We start from the raw sequence: 13,938 nt of genomic DNA, 5'->3' as shown, positions 1-13,938 counted from the left end.
TTTTGAAATTTTTTGGGGTTTCCCAAAGCTTTATATTTTGGACTGAGATGGCATCCTTTAATCATAAATGATCAATGTCTGTTCTTCGTTACATCAAGGTTGATATTGATGTCAAGAATGCCCTTTTTATTCCTTTTTAGTTAATTCAGAACCTCTTCCATGGATATTTGGAGTGCATTTGAACAACCTATTAAAGATCAGGAAGCCCAACAGGATCTAACCAAGAACATTTTCTTGAGCAATCATGTGTCCCTTTATAAACCGGCGAGATACTTTTATAGCTGTTTCTACATTTCAGAGAGCGGCAAATCTAGCACCTTTTAACTCTCTCTCCATAGCAGTTCTGGAGGGCCAATGTAAAAAAGTCCCATAGAGCTGCTATTTGGTCTTTATGGACAGGGGGCCATTGAAGTCACAGCTCATGTCCTGTTATATTACATCCCCTATAAAGACTCATGGATTCATTTTATAACTCCTTACCTGACAAAATATTTAGGAAATATTGATCTCTTTTAATAGCTCTATATAAGAGCTATTACTATCAGATCAGTATGATACAGGTAGTCCTCAACTTACAACAGTTCATTTAGTGATCATTCAAAGTTACAGCGGCACTCATTTATGACTGTTTTTCATACTTACGACCATTGCAGCATTCTTAAGGGCACATGATCAAAATTCAGATGCTTGGCAACTGGTTCATAATTATGATGGTTGCAGTGTCCTGAAGTCATGTAATCTGCTTTTGTGATCTTCTGACAAGCAAAGTCAATAAGGAAGCAGATTCACTTAACCACTGTGCTACTAAGTTAACAATTACAATGATTCACTTACCAACAGTGGCAAGATAGGTTGTAAAATAAGGCAAAACTCACTTAACAATTTTTTTCCTGGTCTATGGCCATAATAAAAGATTGATTGATTGGAAATCATTAATACATAAATTAGGTATCCTGCCTAGTACTCCAAAAACTGGACGTGATAGAATAGAAAATGCAGAACATTGTCTCCCATCCTATCATACAGTGTCCCATTCCTCAGCAAACCATTTTTCTGCAGGTAGTCCTCTATTTACAACTTGTCATTTAAGGACCATTTAAAGTTACAACAGACTTTTAGAAAGCTATTTACGACTTGTCCTTGACCTTACGACTGCTGCACCACCTCTGCCGTCATGTGATCACATTTCAGGCATTTGGCAATCTGTTTGCATTTATGACTGGTTGCCAAGTGCCCCACAATCATGTAATTACCATTTGCAATTTTGTCTGCTGGCTTTCCCAGAAAGTCAAGGGAGAAACCAGCAGAAAAAAATTGCCTGCCAAAGGATTCCCCCTCCTCTTGTGCATTTGAAGTGGGGTGGGGTGGGACTCCTATGGGAAGAGGAGAAAGGAAACTTGGATCATGAAGATCTAGGCTGTTTTTCTCCAGCCCAGCATTAGATTTTTCTTCTGTGCGTGGACAGAGGAACTCTTGCAACAAGCTGGAGAAAGGAAGCTCGGAATACAAAGATCCAAGTTTCTTTTCTCCAGCTCAACTCTGGATTTCCCTTTTGTACATGGAGCAGAAGGCAAACACTTAACAGTGTACTGTAGAAAGGCCGATTTTTGTGATTCAAGCTTCTTTTTTCAAGACCTTCCTGGAGTTCCCTTCTACACACGGAACGAAACTGCCTACCCTCCTTTGGCAAGCAGCTCATTCACTCCATGCGCTTCATAATGTTAAGCAGTCCCTTAACAACAACTGCAACAGGTGAGCATATCATTTAATGATCAAAACAACTTACTGTATGATCAAAACTTTTGGATTCACTTGTGGTTGTAAGCCGAGGAATACCTATACCGTGTTAGATGCAGCCTGGGAAACTCCCCTGGGAAAAGTGTTGGACTAAGGAAACAAGGAGTTATATCTACCCCAAACCGTTTTTTGGGATCAGGGGGAAGGGAAGAGGACTGAAATACTGGTAGTGAGTGTTACTTTGGCTTAGTGTCATAATTATGGAGTTCAGAGAAAGAAGAAGATGGTAACTGGTGATTCAGGATGGATTTTAAATATAAAGTTTAAAATCATTTCACTTTTCTGAAAGTGTGTCTGTCCCAAAGTACTCCAAGGTAAGCCTAGTGAACATTTTTGAGTAGGCAGGAAAGAATTTTGAAGAATAGAGGTGAATTAGATTGCAACATGAGACGTATCTACTGGGAACAGAGGGCTATGTGTACAAGAGTTTAAGAAAAACAGTAAGTAATTACTTATGTTTTCAATTAGTTACCACATAGGAAACTACAAGCCTAGGTATCACCTGCAAATATAATCAGAAATAATTCTATTCTTGTTGAATATAAAAACATGCTCTGTATCTTATATAGTTATTAATCATAATTCAGTCGTGACAAGATGAGAATAAATTAGAAAACCATCAAAAGGAAAACTGAAAATATTAAACAGGATCAAACTACAATGAATTGTTGACATAAATTATTAAGGAAAAGCTCAGACTGAAAAAGATAAAGAAAGAAATGGATAGCAAGTTAAATTTTACAGTTTACGGAATAATGCTGTAAAATGAAAACTTAAAAAAGGAAAAATATAATAGAACGCACCAGAGGATTATGAAGAAAAATTGTTCTGTAAAATAAAAACACTAGATTGAATGTATACAAAATAAGTTCATCCTCTAAAGATTGGGGAAAGAACTTGTGAATACAATCAAGGAAATAAACCTGGAATATTTAAAATTCATAATATAAAATGGGAACTATTAACTACTTAAATGAATTCTCTAATGAAAATTTAAGATAAATGCAGTATTGGCAGATGCAAATCTTGGCTGAAAAATCTATATAAATAATTAGGCAAAAATATAATGTCCTTGTTTTGGATGGCAATATCGAAAGAACAAGTAACACTGGTACTGCCAACATGCAGTAGAAAATACCACTAAATAAAGTAGCATTTAAGTTGACAAAATTTAATATAGCAACAAATATTTAAACAATAATAGATGATACTTGAATGCTATTTAGGATAGATACTTTTAAAAATATTTCTACAAGCATCAACGTGATTTGCTAGGAAATTGAGGGTTGTTGCCATCAAACCCGCACCCCCTACATAGTTCTTTGCTATGTGCATACAAGTGAGTATCAGGAGAGATTTCTTTGATTCACCTTTCAATACTGAGATCGGAATGAAAATATAAAAATATTAAAATTATTTTTTTTCTGTACTGAGTTACTAAGTACTACAAGATAAAGTTCTTATGAATGAAATCAGACAGCACTTCCTAGAAATAACTAATTCCCTTCTGAATATCTTAATATCTTGCAACTGGCAAGATAATGTAACAGAAAGCAGCTAAACAACTAATCATTTCATTCTTATATTTCAATACTAATTACTGTGTTAACTTGAAAGAACTGGGATAACTAAATGCCAGTTTTTGAAATCAGAGCACAGAAACCAATGGCTAGTCAGTGTCTACTTTAAGAAAAATATAAAAGGTCTGGATTAGCTGAAAGACAGTTTGGAAAACCAAATAGTAATCTACCAAACTTGAATCATGGTAATTAGAAAAGATAAAGATTTGCACAAATTAGAATTATTCTATAGAGTACTTGGGACAATCAAAAGTCAACAACATTCAAATGATCTTCTGCATTCCTAGAGTGTTGTTCTCTGTAGTTGGTTGAAATTTTAATATAGCAGTCACAGAGTCTGGTGGCGCAGCAGACTAAAGCACTGTTATTAACATCAAGCTGTCTGCAATTACTGTAAATTCAAATCTCACCAGGCTCAAGGTTAACTCAGCCTTCCATCCTTTCTAAGGTAGGTAAAATGAGGACCCAGATTGTGGGGGCAATAAGCTGACTTTGTATAAATATACAAAAGTATGAAGGCTATTGCTTAACGCATTGTTAGCCGCCCTGAGTCTCCGGAGAAGGGCGGCATATAAATCAAATTTAAAAAAAAAAGAGTTGGATGAAGAGTATAATAACATAACTAATTTTAAAATTAGATAGTTTAAGATTAATAATTGTCTTAAACTGAATCTATATATTATTAAAATGCTCATGTCTGTAACCTGTAACCAGGTGAAATGGTGTATCATAGACCAAAACCTTTTAAACAAGATACCTGTATCTGAAATAGGCTAACATACAGAATGTGTACAAAATCCAGGATTCACAAATTTCATTGAATTGAAATTTGGCAAATTCTATGAAATAATTTAATAATTTAAATAATTTATTATTATTAAATAATTATTATTAAAAATTATCATAAAACATATTATTACATAATACAGAATACAACAATTTCCTGTGATCAACTGCTGATCTTTGACTGTGCTATACAGTTCAACATAGACTACTTTCAAGGCTGATTCATCTCTGAATATCTCCCTGAATTTTTAAAACTGTTCAAGGACATTAGATGCTCTGCCACTGTTGAAGGCTTTGAGGAATCTGGTAAGAAAATATCTCTGAAATGATGATTCAAGGGGTTATGGGTTGTCTAGTTTACCTTAAAGATGGATTCAGATGCCACGCATCAATAAACATTTAGATCATCTTGCCTCATTAGGTGCTAAGTTTGTCAAAGCTATGCAAATCTTCAGATCTAGTGACCAAAATGATATCTTTGACTCACTCTGAGCCACCTGCTAAAGACCAATGATTGAATACAGATTTATTCAGAATCTATTTACATGGAAGGCCATTATCATAAACAACGTCCAGGTCACCTGTTGGTATTTATTGACAAGCCTGACAGTAGGCTTCCTTCAGTTAAAAAAAATGATAGAATTGGTATATATCTCTAGTCTAATCAATGCCTTCTCTCCAGAACATTTTGCCCTTGCAAGACTTGCTTCTTCATTTTTCAAGGATGTATACAGGCGATCCTTGACTTATGACCACAATTGAGCTGAAAATTTGTGTTGCTAAGTGAGCTAGTAGTTAAGTGAGTTTTGCCCCATTTTTTACCTTTCTTGCCATAGTTGTAGTGATTCACTGCAGCTGTTAACTTAGTAACAGGTTAAGTGAATCTGGCTTCCTTATTGATTTTGCTTGTCAGAAGGTCACAAAAGGTGATCACATAACCCCAGGATACTGCAACCATCATACATATGAGTCAGTTGTCAAGTGTATGAATTTTGATCAAATCACAATGGGGATGCTGCAAAGGTTGTAAGTTTGAAAAACAGTCATAAATCACTTTTTTCAGTTGTAACTAAAGCTGTTGTAACTTCGAGTATCAATAAATGAATTGTTTGTAAGTTGAGGACTACCTATATTTCCAAATCACAAGAAGGAAACCACTATTCAATCAGAAAAACACTTGCTCATCAGAACATTGACTGAAGGACTTGGATTGACTCTCCACATTTTGACTCATTAGTTCAATTCTGTCAGATATATATTTCTGATTGAAATAAAATTAAAGTGACTTAAATAGCAACAGCAATAGACGTATATACTGTTTCATAGTGCTTTACAGCACTCTCTAAATGGTTTACAGAGTCAGTATATTTCCCCCAACATCTGGATCCTCATTTTACCGATCTCGGAAGGATGGAAGGCTGAGTCAACCTTGATTCGGTTAGGATCAAATTCCTGACAGTAGGCAGAGTTAGCCTGCAATACTGCATTCTAACCACTGTGGTACCACAGCTCCTTAAATCAATACTGAATTCCATAATAAGAACTTCATAGTAACTATAAAGCATGGTGGTGGTAATGTCATGGTATGGGAATTCTTTAGTGCCTCAGGACCTGGATGGCTTGTTATCACTGAAGAAAGAATGCTCTGCTTTTTATCAGAGAATTCTATGGGAGACTCTTAGGCAGGGGTGAAATGTAAAATTTGTTACTACTGGTTCTGTGGGCATGGCTTGGTGGAGGGGGGGGGGTAATGTGACTGGGATGGGCGTGGCCAACTTAAAAAAAAAAACTTTCCAAAGCATTTTTTCTAATGCTCGAAAAGCCTCTGCTGATCAGGCAACTCAGCTGAGATCGTCAGAGACTTTTCAAAGCATTTTTTTTACCATCTCTTCGGCCAAGAGGTTGCAGAAAAAAATGCTTTGAAAAGCCTCTGACAATCCCAGCTGAGCCGCGCAATCATCAGAGGCTTTTTTTTTTACTTTTAAAAGCATTTTTTTGATGGAAGAGGTTGTAGAAAAAATGCTTTTAAAAGTAAAAAAAAAAAAAGCCTCTGATGAGCATGTGGCTCAGCTGGGCATGGTGGGGGGTTCTCCGAACCACACGCTGCCATCGCTACTGGATCGGGCGATCCGGTCCGAACTGGGAGCATTTCACCCCTGCTCTTAGGCCATTTATCTATTAAGTGAAGCTTAAGTGCTAGTGGGTGATGTAGCAAAAGAATGATTCCAAACATACAACCAAGTCTACATGATGAAGAAGTTCAAATCCAGTGTTTTGAATGGCTAAGTCCAAGTTCATAGAAATGTTGTCTCATGACCTGAAACAGTTTGTGCTAAAAGACCTTTGAATGTTACTGAGGAAAAGCAGCTCTGAATTCCTGTACGGCGATACGAGAGACTGATCACCATTTATAGGAAATGTATGATTTCAGTTATTGGAAATAAATTTACTGAATCTAAGAGGATGATTCTTCTTTCACGCTATAATCATGTGTTGGATGATTTTGTTTAAAAAATATATTAAGCAAGCACCAATGTTTGATGCTATTTTTTATTTATATTCCCTTTCTGTATTAGTGGGACCTGCTTTGCTAATATTCAGTGCAAAAAAACGCCAAAAAATTCTGACTCAAAAAAAGGCTAAATGCTTTCTAAGAACTGCGGTGCGCAGTGGTTAGAACGCAATACTGCAGGCTATTTCTGCTGACTGCCGGCTGCCTACAATTCGGCAGTTTGATCCTCAACGGCTCAAGGTTGACTCAGCCTTCCATCTTTCCGAGGCTGGTAAAATGAAGACCCAGATTGTTGGGGGCAATATGCTGACTCTGTAAAACTGCTTAGAGAGGGCTGTAAAGCACTGTGAAGCAGTATATAAGTCTAAGTGCTATTGCTATTGCTAGAGAACTATAAATTAACATTTCACATAAGTCATTTCTTTGTAGAACTTTCAACAAATTTATAGACTGTCCCTTAGGAAGAAAAGAAATATTTGAATAATTAAGCAGCTTTTTCACACAAACAGCACTTTAATAGGCCAGGGCAAGACATGAAGAAAAAATATTGTAACTCCACCTTGAGTCTGTTTGGTATAAGAGGGGTCAAAATGAAACTATCAGGCTTCAAGATTCTTTTATTATAACGGAGAGAAACAAAGAAGCATTCCTGTAATCTTTGCAACCTCAGTTTCCTGACCTGGCCTATCTCAAAAAGCTGAACAGTGTAAAATTAATCTGCTGAAGATGAATTCAGCTCCATTTTCTCCCAGAAACTTTGATTCAGCAATGCAACCATAAGCAGAAATTCTTGGTTTGAGCTGCAATAACACGATTTTCAACTAATTTACTAAATTAAATGGTGGAGGGGGCATTATCAAAAGGTAATTATTTCAGGATTACTTTTTATTTTAGTTACATCTTTTTTTTTAACATGATGGAAATAGTTATATGTTTTAATTATTTTTATATGTAATTATTTTTATTTTTTTTATTGCAAAAGTTTTACAATTACATTTTCACCCCTTTTTCCCCCCCACCTCCCCCCCCAGACTTCCCAACCTCCCTAACCCTCCCTAACCCTCCCCTCCCCCCAGACTTCCCTATAATATACTCATACTCATAAAAAACCCTTAATATGACACTTATGTATAAACTTGAACCCCTCCCTCCCCTGTATAATTTTTCTTTTTACCTCATTACATTAAAATATTTCTAAAACATTATTTTCAAGTAAAAGCTATTTGATACTTTCTAGTTTGATATTTGTTCTGAACATATTCTATCCATCTTTTCCATTCCCATTCATAAGTCTCTTGTGAACAATCTTTTAAGTATGCTGAAATCTTCGCCATCTCTGCAAAACTGGCCATCTTCAAAGTCCATTCCTCAATAGTGGGCAAAGCTTCATTTTTCCAATATTTACCTATCAACAGTCTTGCTGCTGTTATCATATACAATATCAGTTTTGTTTCACCCGATGTATATGTAATTATTTTTTTTTTTAGATTACGTCGCTTGAAAATAACATAACAAATGGGTATTATGCCTGTTGACAGTGGTGGGAACACTAGCTGTTTCAAAGACAGTTGTCTTATGTCCTTGTTAACTGCTGTGTCTTTAATCATGTAGTGGAGGGCAACAGGCAGTGAGAAATCACTTGAACATGTTTTCTGGATCTAGCTCCATCTTTTGCCTACCTTTGGATTAGACCAGGAATGCTTCCCTGCACTCCCCCCAAACATAGCAACTCATCAAGCCAGTTCCTTAAACGCTGCCAAGGTTACCACATTAATACAGGTCATTTCCACAAAGGTGACCTACAGCATCTCCCAGATACCCTTGAAATAACATAAACCTGCCCAACTTACTGTTGTTTTGGGACAGTGCTTACACCAAACTATTAGTTACTTTATTAGTTAACAGCCTCGCTGGGATGGGGAAAATGCAGCAGCCATTAAATAACTTTTAATGGCTACCTCACAGATTGACTTAAATGTCATTATTACTTTAAAAAAAAAACAAATTTCTCGTACAGTGTAGAATAGAAATATCTCTCCCCACCCCCTCCAATAATACACCTAAGGAGAGCTGAGACATCTTGCAAAATTCAGAAGACGCCCATTCAAAATAAAGGGATTTATTTTTCAGGAGCCCAACCTGAAAGCGGTCCTCATCCCCATCCGCCTTTCCGTGCCCTGCTATATAACCCAAGCGGCGTGAAAATGACCGCTGCTCTTCCTCGCAACAGCGGGAGGGAAAGCGGGGCGCCTCAACTCCAAAGCGGCCTTTGGGCTCTCTCCGAAGAGAAACAGCACCTCGCCTGACAGCATCTTACTTTCACGCTCCCGTCCTAAGGCCGCCGCCGCCGCCGCCGCCGCCGCCACGAGTAGGCCTCCCCGTCGACAGAACGGCGAGCCGAGCCACCGGTGCTACCTGACGAAAGGCCCGCGCTCAATTTTACCTGCTTCGGCCTCCCGCCGTCGCCGCCGCCGCGCGCGGTCCATGCCGAAGACGCTCCGAGGGCGCGGTGGCAGGTGGGCGGGCCGCGGTCGGGGAGGAAAAACGAGAAAGGCCGCCTCAGCCGTGTCAGTCCGCCGGGTCCGGAGAGGGGTACAGTATTGGTAGCGTCGGCGTCGGCAGCAGCAGCAGCGGGAAACGGGAAGAGACTGGAGACAAACGGCACGAAAAGCGCTCAGTTCCAGGCAAAAGCGAAAGGCTGGTTTGCCTTGGCCCACCTTTCCTTCGTCACCGCCCCTTCCCCAGTCGGTGCGAAGCGGGAGGGAACAGCTTTTCATTTATTGGGCTGCCTGGGGGGAGGGGGGGTAAGTGAGGGGGGGGGGAATCATAGCAGAAGCGGGTCAGGTAGAGAATTGCCACATACCCCATTTTTAAGGGGTGGGGGTGGCAAAGTCAATTCGCGCATTTTGTGGCCAAGGACGGTGCTCGAACCCGGGAACTTGCCGTAGGGTGTCAAACCTGCAAGGGAGGGGAGTCAGAAAAGTCAAGATGGCGGCGAGAACCGTGCGATGGAAGCCCCGCCTTTTTTTGTTTGCTTGTAACTGAGGAACGTGAAAGATCGATCGTCATGGCAAAGATCTCTCTAAGGCAGTGTTTTTCAACCTTTGTAGCTTGAAGATGGGTGGACTTCAACTCCCAGAATCCCCCAGCCAGCAGCGCTCCTGAGGAGGAGGGGCTTATCCATCGCATGGTTTTCGCCGCCATTTTGACTTTTTGGACCCCCTCCCCTCCCCTCAGGCAGCCCGGTGACTTGACACTTAAAAATCTTGCTCATTGTTGCTTGTTATGTTACTGGTTTCTTATATTTAAATTTTACATTGATACAGAATATAATAGAAAACCTGTATGTTTCCTATTGTGGAATCATATAGGAATGATCCTATAGAATGTGAATCTTAAGGTTCTTTAGAAATTGAGCTGGAGATGGGGCAGAGAAGAGAAATTTATTTTGTTTGTTGTTTTAGTCTTATTTCTCAAAGAAAAATTATGTACATGTTGAACAGGTAATTAAAAGGTAATTAAACAGGTAATTAAAAGAGCCTTGGTACTACAGTGGTTTAAAGCACCCTGTTATTAACACAGCTGCCTGCAATTTACTGCTGGTTCGAATCTCTCCAAGGCTCAAGGTTGACTCAGCCTTCCATCCTTTCTAAGGTAGGTTAAATAAGGACCCAGTTTGTGGGGGCAATAAGCTGACTTTGTATAAAATATACAAAAGTATGAAGGCTATTGCTTAGCGCACTGTAAGCCACCCCGAGTCTCCGGAGAAGGGCGGCATATAAATCAAATTAAAAAAAAAAAATTAAATTACCAATTTAAAAAATACATTAAAAATAAGACACAGAAACACACACATACACACACATCTATCCTTACATAGGAAGGGAAAGGCAGAGGAGAAATCTGTTTGATATTGCTGGTATAAGAGATGAACTTCTAAAGGGGCATTGAAATTGGGGTACTAATACCTTCCTTTATTTTTATTCTTTCTGGAATGAAAATATATAAGTTGTCCAAAACCCCTAGATTGTTTTTAGTAAATCAGAATGACCTTTCCATCCTTTTTTCAATCACAGGCAACTGAATCTTATGGGTAGTGCTTTTAGATAGTGTCAGTGGGTAACAGCAATTAGCAATCTCAGAAAATTAAGCAGGGTTGAATCTGGTTAGTATAGTGTATGAAAAACTTCGCAAAAAATAAACATTGTAGACAAGACTGAAATTTTTTTAAAAAAAGATCCCAAAAAACACATTGGAAAAGTACTTCTATATCATTGGCAAGAAGACAACGTGGATGTGATTATGTTGTCTACCAGGAGTTGTCCCTCAGATTGACTGAACATCTCCAAAGACATCTACCTGGAGTTGCTTACATAAATTCAAGGGTTTACAGGTCCCTTCTTTCCAAAAAGGAGGCAGAATGCATCTCCCAGGATGACAGTTTGTGCTCTGCCAGCTTCCTATTTAATTATTTTTAATTTAAAATATCTTTAAAAAATCAGAAAGGACATGGAAGCAATGATGATGCTATTGATAGTACCATATAGCTTATTCAATTCACGGATTTTTTTCCAGGCATTCCCATTTACTAACTGATGCTTTTCCTAAATGGAAGATGAGATGTTAATCAATTAATAAAACAAGTGCTTAAATAAAATAGTACATTACTTAAGAATTGGCTGTCTGAACTGCTCTCAGTAAGTGGGAAATCTAGCTTCCCCTTATCAAGGAGCTCACAGTTAGAATGATAAAACTGATGTGTGTGTACTGCTTTCCGTTACCAATGCTCCTGATAAATCATATTACAGACTCTAAAATTATATGAGATAAATATTTTCATTTTGCAGTCTATCAATATAAGATGTAAGCCCTTCTGTGTCAGTGACGAGTTGTATCTTATTTGCAGAGCAATCCTTTGTGTATTTATCTTAAATTCCCTTTATATTCTATGGCAAGGCTTTTTCACTGTTCCACAGTTGATGGGATTCTCTGAGAGACTGAAGACAAAAAAAACCAATTGTCTATCATTAGAGTTTTGTGTCTTGATTGGGGGTTCTGGGAGATTTTTTTTTTTTCTAACTAACTTGGAGAGCAGAAGAGAAATGCTGGACAATGTGGAAAAGAAAGTAGTGAGAAAATATCTAGCTGCTTTGGATTCAAGATGTCAGGACCAGGTGGATTACATGCCAGGGTGCTAAAGAAAATCAGCAGATGTGGTGTCAGAACCACTATGTATAAAAAGGGGAAAAAAGTAGACACGAGAAACTACAAACCAATCATCTTGAAATCAAGTTGAAAAAAAAGAATATCTAATAGTGGGTTGGCAAGCAGATAGAAAGGAACAAGGTGGTTACTAGAAGTCAGTATGGGTTTATTAAAAATAGATTGTGCCAGACTAGTCATACTGCTTTTTAAAACTAAGTGACTGAATCAAAAGAATACTGTAGCTGTTGTATAGCTAGAATGTAGTAAGCTAGTTGAGAAAGGTAGCCATAACTCCCTTTTGATAAAATGGAGCAATATGTGATGGAGGGTCACACCCAAATTCACAGTTTGGTTGAACAGCGATTCATGATCTTTGATGGATTTATTTATAAATGGAGTGAGGTATGCAGTGGGGCACTCAACAGTTTGTTCTGAGGCCAGTGCTCTTCAAATTTTTATAAATGATTTAGACAAAGGGATATGAGGTATGCTCAGCGAACCTGAAAATGACATAAAGCCATTGGAGGGGGATTGTTAACACCTTTGGAGACTGAATTAAGGTTCAGGAGGATCTTGATCAATTTGCATATTGGGTCTTTTCCAACAAAATGTGGTTCAGTGGCAAGAAATGTAGGAATCTGCCATTTGGTAGAAAAACTGTGTGTATAAGTACAAAAGGTGGTATGTGGCTCAACACTGGTCCCTGTGAAGAAGATCTGGGTGTCCTGATGGACCACAGATTAAGCACACTGCAGCTGCAAAAAGAACCAATGCAATTTTGTATTGCATTAACAGTGTTATAATGTGGAGAACACAGTTCCACTCTATGTTACACTGATCAGACCACACCTGGAATACTGCATCTAGTTTTGGTCATCATAATACACAAATGATGCTGAGGAAACAGTGCAAAGAAGAGCAATGAAGAGGCTGAAGGGTCAGGAGATTAAATCCTATGGAAAACAATGGAAAAAATCTCTAAAGAAGAGAAGGATAAGGAAGGTCTGATAAAAGTCTTCTAGTACATGAAAGAACTTTACAGGGAAGAGGATGTGGATTTACTCTCCATTGTAACCCAGGTTAAGACAAGAACCAAGCAGTAAGAGTGTAATGTTCTGACCATCAGAGCTTATTACTTGTTGAAATGGCTGATCTCCTGAGTTGTGAATACTCAATCATTGGAGGTTTTTAAGAAAGGTTGGACAGTCTGTCTGAGATAGTCTGAGAATTCCTGCCCTGGGCAGGAAATTGTACACAAAGACCTCCAAAGTCTCTTCCAACCCTGTGGCTCTATGATTCTAGGTCTATAGCCTATTTGGTGGGCTTTACTCTCAAGGACCAGACAAATAGCACTTACTCAAAAGTCCCATTGTGTTTCGAAGGATATATTCTCAAGTATATACAGAAGCAACTAACTATTATAAGAGATTAGCAATCAATAAATTTTACTGGTCCAACAAATCCTGTTGAATTGCCAAGTTCATTGACAACTGATCATCTGTGTAGCCTTTGCACACTCACGTTCTTCAGTCATTCAGTTGCTTTCCACTATTATAACCTACTATTTCATCAGGATTGTCTATCAGTAATTGATTATTTTTATATCCTTGTAAACTTATTTTATCTTTAATGATAATGTCTGTTTTTCTTGTTTACTGTCAATCTCTTTTTTTTAAATTACCTTCCATTTTATTCCAGCATCAGGGTCTCTTCTATTAACTGTTATCTTTGTATTGGGTTCAACATATCTAAACTTAGCTTAGTTGTTAATGTTTCTAGTGAGCACCTATTTTATTCCATCTAATACGGAATGATTTGTTTTTATGCAGCCAAAGGCATTCTCAACTATTTAAAAGAATTCCTTTTTATTTGTTCAGCCTTTTTGATGTTCTACCTATCACAAATATATATTGCAATTGGGAACATCATATCCTTGGCATTAAGTATCTGTTGTGAATGTGATATCTCTGCAGATTAATATTTTATTCTAAATGTGTCATAGTCTTTCTCCCAAGCACAAGACCTCTCTTTATGTTATGACTACATTCTCAATCCCTG

At 38.0% G+C, this 13,938-nt stretch overlaps 1 protein-coding gene across 3 annotated transcripts in view; it reads right to left on the bottom strand.

The window, feature by feature from the left end:
* RNF180 (ring finger protein 180) overlaps nucleotides 1–9,694 on the bottom strand; it is a 48,328-nt gene extending 38,634 nt beyond the window's left edge. For 2 of the 3 annotated variants that reach the window (XM_034440973.3, XM_034440975.3), the window contains exon 1: nucleotides 9,119–9,694. The gene's annotated coding sequence lies outside the window, so the exon portion shown is untranslated. Of the gene's footprint in view, nucleotides 1–8,992 lie in introns of all 3 variants that reach the window. The other variant, XM_034440974.3, reaches the window with a different exon arrangement.
* Nucleotides 9,695–13,938: the final 4,244 nt, after the last annotated feature.

Source organism: Pantherophis guttatus, chromosome 2, assembly GCF_059756535.1.
Source record: "Pantherophis guttatus breed Tessera chromosome 2, ASM5975653v1, whole genome shotgun sequence".
In the NCBI taxonomy this organism is placed as follows: domain Eukaryota; kingdom Metazoa; phylum Chordata; class Lepidosauria; order Squamata; family Colubridae; genus Pantherophis; species Pantherophis guttatus.
The sequence above is the reverse complement of the archived record's forward strand: the minus strand, read 5'-3'. Positions and strand labels throughout refer to the sequence as shown.